The sequence below is a fragment of the Impatiens glandulifera genome, unplaced genomic scaffold (genome assembly GCF_907164915.1).
Source record: "Impatiens glandulifera unplaced genomic scaffold, dImpGla2.1, whole genome shotgun sequence".
NCBI classification, from domain to species: domain Eukaryota; kingdom Viridiplantae; phylum Streptophyta; class Magnoliopsida; order Ericales; family Balsaminaceae; genus Impatiens; species Impatiens glandulifera.
Window position 1 is genome coordinate 33,412 of NW_025919849.1, and position 14,469 is coordinate 47,880.

The window sequence follows — 14,469 nt, forward strand, 5'->3', positions numbered from 1 at the left end:
ATAATGTAATTAATAAAATTGTGAAAAACAATAGATCAATTCTCATTATAGACGCTGATAAATAAATTAGAAAATTGAAAGAAATGTATTCTTTGTTACATGTTTTTATAAAACGTATCGAATTGATTTTGAAACTTCGATTGTGAGGGAAGATCAAATTAAAAATCTAAAAAAAAATAGAGGAATGTGGGACTCACCTCTCAAGAAATTAAGGAATAAAATTAGGAAGTTAAAAAGAAGAATATGAGCACAAGAAACATTGTCTCCTCATCCATCCACTAAAAGATCCGCATTTAATTAAACTCCAAACAAGGATTAACTTTCTACATTATTCTAACTAATGATTAATTATACAATTAAAATAAAGTGTATATATATATAATATTAATTATTCTCTTTTTCTTCTTTAGAGCTGTAACAGATTCATTTGGAAGCCTGACTTAGGTCTGAACTCGAACGTCCAGACCGAGAAGACCGACCAAAAGACAGTGGCTGACGATGCATACTTTCGGTCGGACATTAATTAATATTATTATTTTCGATCTCTTTTCTCCTCAATTAATATAAATAATAACTCGCTAATTTATCATTAATCAAATATTCAAATTAGCATCATTCTTAAAAAGTGTTCCCAATAATTTGTTTACTTATTTTCATTCACTTAACTATATATATTAAAATTAATTTCCACCTCTAGTCTAGCGACAATAAAAAATGAATACTAACATTTCGATTTTAAATGAAAATATTTTACCAAAGAATATGAGAGCAAAGTTGTAAGTTACCACATTCTACCCTTGTCTTAGTTTCTTAACTACAGAACTCATCAGAATAACGACAATTATCAAGTAAGTTTTTATAAAATAAAATCATTTATGCAATTTTTTAAACTGTCAATGTCACTTTATATATTCACATCATGAATTTATATATATGCTTACATCAAATTATATAAATTCGAACTTACTACAATGGTAACTTAAGTGTCAAAAATCGTGACAAAGAGATCAAAGATAAATACAATTTTACTGTAATAAAATATTCATTTTGCTTTGCTCCTAAAAAGTTTCTAAGACCACTCCAACCGAAAAACTTATTTTTAAACTCATTTTGGTGTAAATGTCACATTAAACGGTAAATTTTCTCCAACCAAAAAACTAATTCTCAAACTCAAAAGAATATTCTTATAATATACTTCCTTACATTAACTTTTATAATTTTTTAATATCACCCCATATATTTTACAATATTATAGATTACATCACAATATTTTAATATTACCCCATTATTTTAAATTTGATTTTAAATAAATTATTAAAAATTAAAAAATCACAATACACGAACTAAATAAAAAATTAATGTTAATTATTATAATGTTTTTGAACATTATTATAACTTTTGAATATTATTATAATTTTTTTTAATATTAATATAAATTTATTTTTTAATATTATTATAAATTTATGTTATAAAAAAATGTATATAAATGAATTAAATTATATAAATAAATTAAAATAATAAATTGTATAAATAAGTTTAATGTATAAAATGGACCTAAATTAAGTATAAGGTTTAAATTTTAAAAAAAAGTTTTGAGTTTCATGAATAGTGCATATATGCGTTTGCATAGTGAGAAAATGAAGGAAAACTCATTTTGGGTTTGTGTATTGGTATCGGTTGGAGTGAAAAAGAGGTTTTGAGTATGAGTTTGGTGTTGGTTAGAATTGCTCTAACTATGTAGTGAAATCAAAGTAATCCCCTTTTCCAGTTTCCAACTAGCCAATGAAACAATGATCATAGAATTTTGTATATAATGTTATAGTTTCAAGGATATGTATATGTGATTCCAATAATAATATTGGGCAATACTGAAAACATTTGTGAATATGAAATTGGAGTTGAGTCAGAGTACTAAGAAATCAAAAAATTAGTTCTGAATTTTTTTTTGGTTAGCCATCTTCTCCAAATACTTAAATCAATTAATCGTTTTCAAATATAATCGAATCGAATACATATTTAAAAGGGATTTGAGCGTTTCTAAACAATGTCATTCAATATAACATGAGGATTTCAATAAACTCTTTTGTTGTGTTGAATGTAGATCACACGATATTTCATGAGAAGACAAACAAATACTATCAAGATCAATGAATATGGGATGAAACATGTATTCATAACTAACTTCCTCCATGGTGATTTAAGTTTTTTAAAATATTATGAGATTTTGCAAAAAAAAGTAAAAGTATTTTAATTTTTTAAAGTAGGAATTAGAAATAGAAGCCAAATTCTATATTAAATGAGAAAAATCATTTTAATATTGTGTTACTTTGTAATTTTTATAAAAGTTTATATAAATATTATTTTTTTAAAAACATTAATGAACAATTTATGTGGTTAAATTAGAATATAAAAAGTAAAAAATTAACTAAAGTAATTCAAGTGGTAAGAGTGTTTTCCTTAAAAATGAAAGGTCACGTATTTGATTTTAACCGTTGGACATGTTTTTTGAATTTTATTCTGTTTGATAAAAAAGTTTATAGATCAAATAAGACTTTATATTATAAGGTTGTTTGGATATAATTAGGATATTTAAAATTTAAATGTTTTTGTTTTTTCATGTTGTATTTATAAAAAGTTCATAAAGTTTATAAATTAAAAAGTAACTATAGTTAATTTTTTTTGTAATGTCATTGTCCAAAACCTCAAGTTAACATCAACATCAATAAAAGTTATACAATTATTTAAAATATACATTATTATTCTTGATGATAAATAAATTCTCTCCAAAGTTAAATGGTCAAGTTATGATAGTTGAGAAAGACTAACAAAAAAAAATGTATAATGCTTGGGAACTAGATAATCTTTATATATTTTTTTATAATATAGATTTTCATATAATTCATTATTTTATTCAAATTTATAAAATAAATAATATTATAATATATTATTTTTAAATTTTTAATAAATTTATATATATTATTTTAATTTATTTTTTTGTAGAGATTAATACATTAATTTAAAAATTAACGAAATTAAAAAGTTTTACCATGTAAGAATTTTAAGTTAACGACAAAATTTAATCTTACTAATATTTCTAATTTTATTAATATAAGTTATAAAAAATATTAAACAAAAAAGAGATAAGGGAGATCTTAGTTAATTATAATTATAAAATTATATTATTATATAGCAAGATTAAAAAAATCAACTTAATTTTATTTAAAATTGAAACGTGATAAAAAAAGGTTAAAATTACGTCCATTTTTTAAATTTTCGTACTAACATTCCATCATCCTAAAATTTACAACATAATATATATATTAAAAAGTGTAAAACTAATATATTATAAATATTGTATTTGAAATTATTTTTTATAAATTTAAATAGATTAGCAAATTATTCACAAATTTATATTATAAAAAAACTATATACAGTTACATGGTATATTCACTGAATTGTGGTTTTTTTTTTCAATCTCATCACACTATACTTTAATAATAATTAAGAATCAGTTTACAAAATAACATTTTTTTTATTTAACTTCTTAAATTAACATACTTATTTTTTAATTTATTTATTTTTATTTAAACTCATTATTATATATATATATATATATATATATATATATATATATATATTCAAATTATTATTTTTATTAAAATATTTAAATTAATATTTTATAAATTTGATTATTTATATTTATATATATATATATATTATTGTTTTTTTTATAAATTTGATTATTTATATTTTTATAAATTTGATTATATATATATATATATATTTAAATTATTATTTTTATAAATTTGGTTATTTATATTTTGATATATATTTTAAAATATTATTTTTATAAATTTAATTATTTATATTTTAATATATATATATATATATTTCAATTATTATTTATATAATATAATACTCTACCATTCTCATAAATAATTGATATTACTAATAAATTTAAAATATCTTAACCATTGATAATATAATAATTTAATAATTCTTGAAAAATGATTAAAATTATCGTTCTCTATATATAGATTATTGACGATTTTGTTCCAGATATCATTGTTACATTTCGTATGACTTTCTTGTCACACCTTCCACGAACTATGATTTTTCGTGAGTCATTAATTTCAGTTTGAATACGTCGACTTTGATCTCGTTAGTTTTTCTTCTTTCTCAATTTTTTTTATTATCTCTGAAATTGTTAACACTAGATTTTATTTTAAGTTTATGTTTGTTATTGTTTCACGAATACTTAATTTCGTTATGTTTTGACTTTGTTTGGTGACATTTTGAATGATCGTGTTTTTAATATTTTTCTCATTATATTTAAACGATTCTTATTTATATAATATTAGATAAAAGTTAAAAAATAATAATAATTGAAATGTAAATATATATACATGTATATTAAAATATAACTAATTAATTTAAAAAATAATAATTTAAATATTTTAATAAAAATAATAATTTATATTATTAATAATTAGTTTAAATGTAAATAAATAAATAAAATAAAATAAAATGAATTTAAATAGTAAAGTAGGTCGGTTAAAGTTTGAGAAATTGAAAAAAAAAAATAATATCAGTTTGAAAATTAAAAATAAATAATAAGTAAACTTGACGAAAATTAACTATTTGAATTTTAGTTAAGAATGACAATCTTAAAGTTAAATCTATTACTTTTTCATTTATTTAACTTTGTTTTATAAAAGTTAGTAAGACTCTTCTATATATTCATCCCCAAATAGTTAGTTTTGAGTGAAATTTGATTTTTTGGAGACATTTGATGAATTATATTATGCAAATTTATTTTGATTTAAGGTAGGATGATGTTGTTTGAAAGAGGGAAATTAGAATATTGGTGAAGATGGAATATGATAGCTAGTTCACGATGATCGATGATGATTGGGTAAATAAGTGTTGTATCATTATCATATATATATATATATATATATATATGCGCTCAGTCACTTTAATGAGCAACAAGATACAAAAAAAAGGAGGAAAAAGCACCAAAAGATTTTTATTCAAAATTGGGAAAAAGAATTATATATATAAGCTACCACCAAAGTGATCCTGCTCTGCCACGTGGATTTCAATGCTTTCACATGGCAAAGGCTGGACCCACAGAAACGTCTCTTCTTTATTTTCTTTTTATTAAATAAATCGAAAGACTAATATAAAACAACATTGAAATTTAATTTAATGGAAAAAAAATCCAGTTATTATTATTTAAACAAATTGGAATACATATACAAGTTTGGGAGGAAAATCTCTACATATGTCTGTCCTTAACTGAAAATAAAAGAGATACTACAATTAGTTACAAAATGGCCTGGGACAAATAAACAAATGATTTCAATTGATCTTGTTTGATGTTAAAAGTAAATTTTATAATGAAAAAGTAAGCCTATTTGAGTTGATGAAAAAATTGAAAATGCAATTAACCTAGTGTTAAACTCGGTTAACCCGTCAGTTGGACCAAAATCTGACAACCCGGGTTAACCCAACGAGTTTATCCTATTTTAAAAAAATAAAAATCACTTATTTTATTTCTATTTATCACTCTCTTAGTTCTCCTCTCCCATTTTTTGGTTCTCATTGGATTTACCTGTTTCTAGTTTCATGTGGGTAAATTATCGATTTCTAATTCTAGACACTGAGAATAAAAATTCTTTCATTCACCTCAAGCTCCACCTCTTATCTAAACCAACTTATTTCGTTTTTACAAGACTAAAAAAACGACTTAAGGTGACATTGTAAGTCATAACTTAAACATAATTTATTCTCCAGATAAACGCATCGTTATCCAAAAATAGGAGGTTAAAGTTTGATATGTAGCTTTGTCTCTCGCATAATCCAGTTAAGCCACTTTTATTTCAATTTTTTTTAAGTTACTGTCATCATTTTTTTGTCATGTGTAAATGCGAAATAATATTTGAATTTTGATCTCTACTTTGACTATTATTGTATAAATAATTTGATAGATTTTTACTATTTTGTATTATTTTATTATTATATGAAATTAGGGATGAGAATGGGGCGGGGAATGCATTTACCATTCTCGCCCCGTTTTTATTTCGGGGATTTTTTTAAAATCATCCCCGTCCCGTTTGGTTTTATTCGGTTTCAGAGAATCCTCGCGGGGCACCGTTAATAAAATATTTAAAATATATATATATATATAATATATATAAACGAAATTTTTAATATAATATATATTGTAATATATTGAAATTTTATATTATTATGAAGAAATAAACTCACGACTTTTATAAATATAATGAATAAATATATATGGTGATTTTATGTATTTAATGTGTTTATAGTGTTCGAGACAGAAATCGGGATGAGTTCGGGCGGGTCGAGACGGAGTACACCAATATCATCTCTACCTCAGCCCCGTTTGATTTCGGAGAAAACCGTCCCAAACGAGGCAATTCGGTTCGGCTTTCAGGGACACGATTTCAAATTGTCATTCATATATGAAACACAATAATTAAGTCATTTGACCCATCGGTTTGAACTAGAACCCAATGATCTACCTACCTTCACGGATTAATAACCGGGCAAGATTTTAAAACTATGGTTTTTATTAGTCAAATTATTATAATATTTCTTTATTTAAATTTTAAATTTATAAAATATAAAATATTTTAATATTTTTGATTGATTAATTGGGTAATTTGATAGTTGAGAAAAAACTTTAGTTAAAATTTTAGTAAAAAAAATCAAAATAAATGTTGGATTATTTAAGTATTATATTAGTTTTTTATCATTTTAAGGAAAATATATGTTATTTAGGTTTTTAATGACTTAATTATTATATTTTTTTTTTTTCTCATATACGACACTTCACTATTAATTCCACTAAAAATAAAAATAATATTTTAATTAATAAATTGAGTAGTTGAATGATTAAAAAAAATGTGAGTAAGTTTTTAATAAATAATTTAAAAACTTTATTAAGAGAGCTTTTCTGTAAACTCCTTCATATTTGTTGATTGAAATGTCCAACATCGATGCTATTGTAGCAAATTCTCCTAGTCAAGCATAAAGAGTTATAAGAAATCAAATGTAACGTGTTCGATTCTCACTCTAAAAATCAAACATTAAACGAGTTACATATGACTGCCACGAAAATCTATCAAATCATGTTAAATTGAAACTCACTCCAATAAGAATATTAAATTTATAATTAGACAAGAAAAAATTATCAAAGGAAGCTCAAATACTAGATCAAAGCTTTAAAAAATCTATCAAAGCTCAAATGTTGGATTATTTAAGTATTATATTAGTTTTTATTTTTTTAAAGAAAACATATGTTATTAATTAGGTTTTTAATGAGTTAATTATTATAATTTTTGTTCTCATATAATAAATTTGCATGACACTTAACTTTTAACTCTACTAAAAAATAAAAAATAATTTAATATTTTAATTAATAAACTAAGTAGTTGAATGATAAAAAAAAATATGTGAGTAAGTGTTTAATAAATAATTTAAAAACTATATTAAGAATTATCGCATACCGTTCCTTTATCTTTCTCGATTGAAATGTCCCACGTCGGTTCTATTTTAGCAAATTCTTCTAGTTAAGATATCTTCAAGTATAAAGAGTGATTTATAAGAGATTAAATGTCACGAGTTCGATTCTAACTTTTAAAATCAACATAAAAGAGCGGTCATGACAACCATCAAATCTTAAATTAAATTGAAACTCGTGAATTTATTAGTAGACAAGAAAAAATTATCAAAGAAGGTCAAATTACTAAATCAAAACTGTAAAAAATCAGCAATAATAAAATATTGTCTTGTTTATAATAATTAAATAATTTTTTAATTTAAAAATGAATAATATTTTATTATTAAATATTAATAACAAAGTCATTTTACAAAAGAATTAAATGACGTTCTCAAAACACCCCTATCTAACATTTTTTTAGAAAATATACCCAAATAAAAGTTGAAGTATATTATAAGGTGTAGAGGGGTATGATGTGAAAGGAACAATTGTTTAGCCATGGAAGAAGGAATGGCAATTATTAATTAATATTATTTATTAAGCCGTCATTCAATGTTTTTTCCTTGGAAGAATCTTGCCATCTCTCCGATCCTTTTAATTTGATCTCTGTTTGATGATGGTAGAGTTAGCTCAGATTCCAAGAAAGGTCAATAACGAAGCATAGCATAATCTCATAATATATATATATACAAATCAGAAAGAAAGAAAGAGATAGAGTAATACAAAAAAGTAGAGAAAAAATTAAAGGGCCCCGCAAGTAGGGCATCAATCTCTCTTTCTTTTTAGGGCTTGTTTGATTCAAATTATATTTCATACAAACCTAACAGATTTGATGTATCAGATATTAAGTTGGTTAGATAAATATTTGAATATCCAATCTTATATATTCAATAATTCAAATTGGAGATATTTTAAACAAATTTTAAAACAACTAAATTTATTCAGTTGGATTTATTACAAAAATTTAACCACAATCAAACATTATTCATCAATTTTTTCATTAATTTATTAACTAAAATCTCTTTTATTTTTGTAAATTTATCATCATTTATGTTTTTTCTTCTAAAATACCCATTTATCAAAATCACAGCTCACCAACATTTTTAAATAAATCATACAATCATTTAAACAAAATTAAATAAGAACATACTAATATTCAACCAAATTTCATACTAAAAAATATTTGTAAAAAATATAATTTCATTATTATAATGTAATTAATATATTTAAATTAGTTTAGTTATTTCAATAAATCATATATTAGACATTTTTTTTATTCTGATTCTATATTTGACAATTAAATATTTTTCAGTTTTTACTTGAGGTTATAAAAAATTTTTTATATCACAACCTTGTATGTGGCCACAGGATCAAATATTTTTTCAGTTTGTATGGATCGGAACAAAGGTAACTGGTTCAAATCGATTTTTTATATCAAAACCCTATTTATGCATACAAGGTTTAATTCTCACCCTAATAAATAAATGAATCAAACAAGCCCTAATAGGAATGAATTTTAATAATTGTAACAAGATAAAGTGGGTAACCTCCTCTTGCATTTCCCTTTTTTGTATCTTTTTACATTCTCTCATCTTCTCTTTTTGTCCTCTTCTTATACCAAGACCTTAGTCCCCCATCAGCTCCCCTTCTATTCTCTCTGCCCAATCTCTCTTTGGATCTTCTTCTTCTTCACAAGGTCTCTTTTCTAAAAAACGGTCATCATCACAATTCACAACTTCTTTCACTCTTTTTTACGTCTGCATGCTCTTCTTAATCTTCTAGGGTTTCCTTTTTCAGATACTATAGAAGAAGGAGATATGGCGCCAGTTTCTTTGCCTCCTGGATTTCGATTCCATCCAACAGACGAAGAACTAGTGGTATTATCTAAAGAGGAAGATAAACGGGCATAAGATCGAACTAGAAGTCATCCCCGAAGTTGATCTCTACAAGTGTGAACCATGGGATCTACCAGGTAATACATTATTTACTCATTTTCATCCTCATTTTCTTCGAATTCGAACACATATTTTCAACTCAATTCATAAGTAAAATATTGAAAAATTATAAGATCACATAATTCAAGTTGAAGACATAGGTTTATAATTAAAGGGAGAAAGATAATAATATAGGTTAATAATACTTGAAGGAAAGTATATATCTTTCCTTCAAATAAATCTAACCAATTATATATATATAATATCTTTAAAAACCAAATACAAAATAATTTATATAATTTTTTTGTGATATGGGTTTATTTTTATGTTGTTTTTAAATTTAGAACATTTTTAGTCATGAATGTTTAATTTATTAAACAAAACTTTTATCAATTAAATTTTGGGGGTTAATTCAGATAATCAATTCAACAAATTACAAAAACAAGAAATTGATGATATAAATAGAGGAGATATAACTTTTACTTTTTATCTAAAAAAAGAAAAAGAAAAAGAAAATTACATAATCGTTTTAGATTAGATAGATAGAGGTCCCTACAAGCTTTCTTAGGATCTATTTACGTGGCCCACAACCTAATTAGATAAATCAAATCTATAATCCATAATTAGTTTATTCAATTCAGGTCAAAAAGAGAACTAAATGCATGCTAACTTAGATAACTCCATAAAGATTATTCATTCACTGACAAACTGGATAAAAGCAACACAATAATATCAAAGAAAGAATCAATCTTTACCTAATTCAAGATGGAGGTGTAATGTTTTTTGTTTAGATTTTTCAAATAATCTTCAAACCTTCACATCATTGTTTCTTCTTGATGAACAGGTAAGTCTTTGTTACCTAGCAAGGATCTTGAATGGTACTTCTTCAGTCCCCGCGATCGAAAATACCCAAACGGGTCGAGAACAAACCGGGCTACGAAAGCGGGTTATTGGAAGGCTACGGGAAAAGATAGGAAAGTTAACTCACAAATGAGATCCGTTGGCACTAAGAAGACTTTGGTTTACTATAGAGGAAGGGCTCCTCATGGTGCTCGTACTGATTGGGTTATGCATGAATATCGACTCGAAGAGAAAGAATGTGAATCCTCTTCCGGCATCCAGGTTAGATCCGACTTTGACCCGACCCGATCCATGCAAAAAAATATTGTGCTCATTTCTCGGTTTGTTTCTTTCTCAGGAGGCATATGCTTTATGTAGAGTGTTCAAGAAAAATGGAACGGGAAGCAAGCTTGGGGATCATTACGTTGGTTCTTCGTCGAATGTGGGTCAAATATCGAGTGATCATTCTTCGAGTATTGATTTATATTCCGAAGGAAGGTGTGAAGATATGGAGAGCTCTGATTATCATCAAATGGCGCCATTGATAGACCAAAGAAGCTCACCTAACATGATCCATGGATCTCCTCTTCATATTAGCAGCAGTTCGGGTACTAACAACAATGTAGATGATGGCAACTGGACGAGGTACTTGTCGGAGGATGCGTTCACCTACGACGTCAACCCATCGTTCACAAACTATGGATCTGCTTCTTTCCTTCCATCCAAGGTACATAACTTGATCTTATTAGTGATGAGAAATAAATGATACATCACATATATTATTGCATTTACAAGTATTGATATTATTAGGTCGAAGTAGCAATGGAGTGTTCAAGGTTGCAACAACGTTTCTCGGTACCACCAATGGAGGTCCTTGACTTTCCTCAAAATGGATTCATGGATATGAGAATGCAACACTCGACTTCTATACACGGGAGGTTCAAATATTGGAGGGCGTGACATTGTGGAGGAAATTCTTTCGGTAGCCCAAGCGTCACATGAACTTAATAATTATAATCGGAATTCGTGGACAAGTGGTTACGATGTGTCTAATGACTTCTCCTTCCATCCCTATGCCAACAATATCCATGAACGTGGGAGTTCATCGCGGTGGATGGATAGTATAAACAATTTGGATGAAGAGTTAGAGTTTGAGAAACCGGTTGAGAACCTAAGATGGGTTGGAGTGTCAAACAAAGATTTGGACAGGTAAATATATACCAATTGGTTACTATGTTATTTAGAAATACTTTTTAGGTTTTAAAACAGAACTTAAACTAATATATAGTTTCCTAAATTTATTTTTTTCTCATCTAAATCCAAATTCCAGCTGATTTCCAAATAAATTATCATTTTGTTACATTTCATTAGTTATTAATATAAAGGAGTTTCATTGATCTTATAGAGTTTTCTTGAAGAATACATAAGTGTTCCTATAGAAGATTGTCATGAACTTCAAGGTACCTAGCTAAAACCCTTTTCTTATTTTATTTCTTTCTTTAAGAAAACTATAGCACAATTCATACAATATTTTTCCATTAATTGCAGGTGGAAGTAGTCGTAATAATGCCATTGATCAAGGACCCGAAAACAACAACTTTCAACTTGCGATTCATCCCCAAAATTGAGGTTAACCACGACGACGATGCTAGCAACAACTTTCTTGACGATTTCTCCAACACTCCTAGCTTCGAAGTGTACGAGAAAGTTGAGGTTAACCACGGGGCTTTGTCTCGACCGTCAAGTGGCCGAGACATTCTTTCACCAAATAGTCCCTCTCAAGTCGTCAAGGTCTATCTAAATCCAGAGATGATAAAAAACATCTCGACCGAATCTCAGCCAATGAAATTAAGATTTTCAGAGAACCCTAAGGAATCCCCAGAGAATTATTTGAAAAGATAAAGCCCATAATGAGCATACTGGCCATTCTTGTGACCTATTGCTTATATGTTGCATTGGGGGATTTGAGGATGGGAAGTTTAGCTTAGTAAATGACTTCCAATCAACTAAGCAAAATTTGGAGAAAAATGAGAATGAGAAAGAAGAAGAGGAAATTGCATGGCCAGGATTGCTGATGAGCAGGATCTTGTGGCCAGTAATCACTGTGGTCTTAGCCTTTGTGGACTTTTGGTGCACCAAATGCCAACCCATTATTATTAATACCCTTTTTGTGGGGGTTATAATTTCACTTTTATTTAATATTTGATTATTAGCCAATTACCATATATATATATATATATACTAGTGTGTCAAAAGTGGGGAAGGATAAGTTAACCAATCCTAGTTAACAAAGTCCTATAGAATTATTTGAATTTGATCATATACATATTGTTTGTATTATTTTTTCAATTGATTTGAAGTAACTTACATATTAGTGTTGTTTTTAAGATGGATACATATATAATGTAACCATACACATGGCTTATATCAAGCAATATATATTTATATATTATTTCCTAGTTTATTTTATAATATCATCAATCTTATATTCAATTAGTTTTTTTTTAGCTTATTTAGTTTGGTTTGTAACATGTAAATAAATTATCATATACAACTCCGAAATAATTAGTTTACTATTTTAGAAAAAATAAAATAAAAAAGATTCTTGAGGATGTCATGGACCCTCATGGTCAATTGATTTTGTTTTTTTCCAAAAAAAAATATGTTTGATAATTTAAAAAAAAAAACATTGTTGGGTGTTTTCTGGCGAAATTACCCTTACTCTTTATTACTCTACATTGAATGATAAATTAATTAAATAAAAAATTTGATAGATAAAAATGATTAAATGAATAAAGTGATGGTTAAATTTTAGATAAAAAACACTTAAAAAAATCAAAAACCAAAGATTCAAACCAAGGCCTTAATAGTCATTTGGGAGAATTGCAAAAGTTATTTCAAAATGCAGATAATTAAAACGGCCCAAATACATTATTACAGACAACTAAACGGCCCATATATTGGCCCAAGATTCTATTAGGGTTTACAAGCACCCCACTATATAAATCAAGACGTCTTTCTGCAATTATCATCATCGTCTTCTTCATCAGTTCATCGATTTATACGATTTCAGGTTATTAATTTTCGTTTATTTTCCTGTTGATAGTTAGTTTGCGTCGATTACTGATTACCAACGCTACCAAATCAATGGGCGATTGTGTATGAAGACGACCGCATATTCAATTCCACTCCATTTCTCCCTTTTGGAACTCTGATTTTCGAATATCATTGTCATTAGAGGTTTATTATTAAGAGATCTGGAGAAATTATTGAGTTATATATATTATGAGATGGAAATGATGATTTTTTCCCCCAGATGATCGAATATGAAATTATCGAGCGCTGTTCTCACTTATTTGAGAAATCCAAGCCAGGAATCTTCTGATCCATTTGTTAATCTTGATCTTGCGGTCGATTACTGATTACCAACGTTACCAAATTAATGGGCGATTGTGTATGAGATGACTCGCATATTCATTTCCACTCCGTTTCTTTCTTTCTGAATCTCCTGATAATTCAAGATCGTTGGTCATGAAAGATATTGGAGAAATCTTTTTTGGGTTTTTGTATTTTGTTTGTAGTTAAGATGGAAATGATGAATTTTTCCCCAGATGATCGAAACTGAAATTATCGAAGTACTGTTCTCATTTAGTGAGAAATCCAGCCAGGAAATCTTCTGATCACTCTTTTGCAATTTAATGATTTTGATTTTGCATTTCTGTATCCATTTGATGAGAGGCTTCTTTTGTTGATAAGGGGTTTCTTCTTGTAAGGAATGCATAAATGAAATGCTGATTAATCAGCGGCGGCCAGACAACCTTTTAGATGAATCCACAGATCGAAACCCTAATCTTGGTTTCCGTCTACTTATTTCATCTTACAGTAACTTATTAAAATTATAATTTGTATCACCCATGAATGAATATGTCGGAAACTGAAGATCATCATTTATTGCTACCGAATATTTTGGTAATTGAAGATCATACTAAAGTATGGATGTACTGATGTACATGCGGCTATTTGACTGTTTGGCTCAATTACACCCCTTTAAAAATGTAATATATTTGAATGGCTCAACCACACATTAGTGTGAAGTTTACAAAATGAGAAGTAAAGCTTATATATGACAAATAGATAACATAGCTGTCCTAAGGCAATGAAACA

General features: G+C 26.7%; 3 non-coding genes and 1 pseudogene across 3 annotated transcripts; all 4 read left to right on the top strand.

The window, feature by feature from the left end:
* The first annotated feature begins 9,348 nt into the window (after positions 1 to 9,348).
* On the top strand, positions 9,349 to 12,207 carry LOC124918540 (annotated as a pseudogene).
* Positions 12,208 to 13,595: 1,388 nt separating this feature from the next.
* Positions 13,596 to 13,695, top strand: LOC124918543. Its single transcript, XR_007097426.1, has one exon. It is a non-coding gene; the product is annotated as a small nucleolar RNA Z103 (small nucleolar RNA).
* A 196-nt stretch (positions 13,696 to 13,891) lies between these two features.
* Positions 13,892 to 13,990, top strand: LOC124918544. Its single transcript, XR_007097427.1, has one exon. It is a non-coding gene; the product is annotated as a small nucleolar RNA Z103 (small nucleolar RNA).
* Positions 13,991 to 14,023: 33 nt separating this feature from the next.
* Positions 14,024 to 14,190, top strand: LOC124918545. The gene has a single exon (XR_007097428.1). It is a non-coding gene; the product is annotated as a small nucleolar RNA snoR143 (small nucleolar RNA).
* Positions 14,191 to 14,469: the final 279 nt, after the last annotated feature.